Below are 486 nucleotides of genomic sequence, written 5' to 3'. Positions count from 1 at the left end.
GTTGTGAGTAATTAATTGATTATTCTAAAAAAAGTTAAATAAATATCACTCAAATTTTTTAATCATTTGTGGTACATACCAAATTAATTTAATATTCAAAATATTTAAACTTAGAGTTAACGCTAATCTTAATTCATGACAAAATAAAGGAACCACAACTATCAGAGAAAATTAGTTGTTTATTATACTAAAGTCTTTGGTTAAGGTTTTTTATTAAAACAAATAGTAACACTTAATTTTCTTAAACAAAAATAAAGAGTTACATCTTTCTTATATTGCAAAAATTTAGAAATGCCTCGGTGATAGTTTGAATTGGTTTACAAACAAAATATGTGTAATAAATTTTCTTATTTATTCCGTTAGCATTAGCAGTAAAATATGAGTAATATCAGCTCGTTTGCACTATTAACAAAATAAATAATATAGTGTAAAAATATAAAAGATGTTTTCAAAAAAGATATTATTTCGTTAGCATTAACTTTTCAA

Source organism: Arachis ipaensis, chromosome B02, assembly GCF_000816755.2.
Source record: "Arachis ipaensis cultivar K30076 chromosome B02, Araip1.1, whole genome shotgun sequence".
NCBI lineage: Eukaryota > Viridiplantae > Streptophyta > Magnoliopsida > Fabales > Fabaceae > Arachis > Arachis ipaensis.
The sequence above is the reverse complement of the archived record's forward strand: the minus strand, read 5'-3'. Positions refer to the sequence as shown.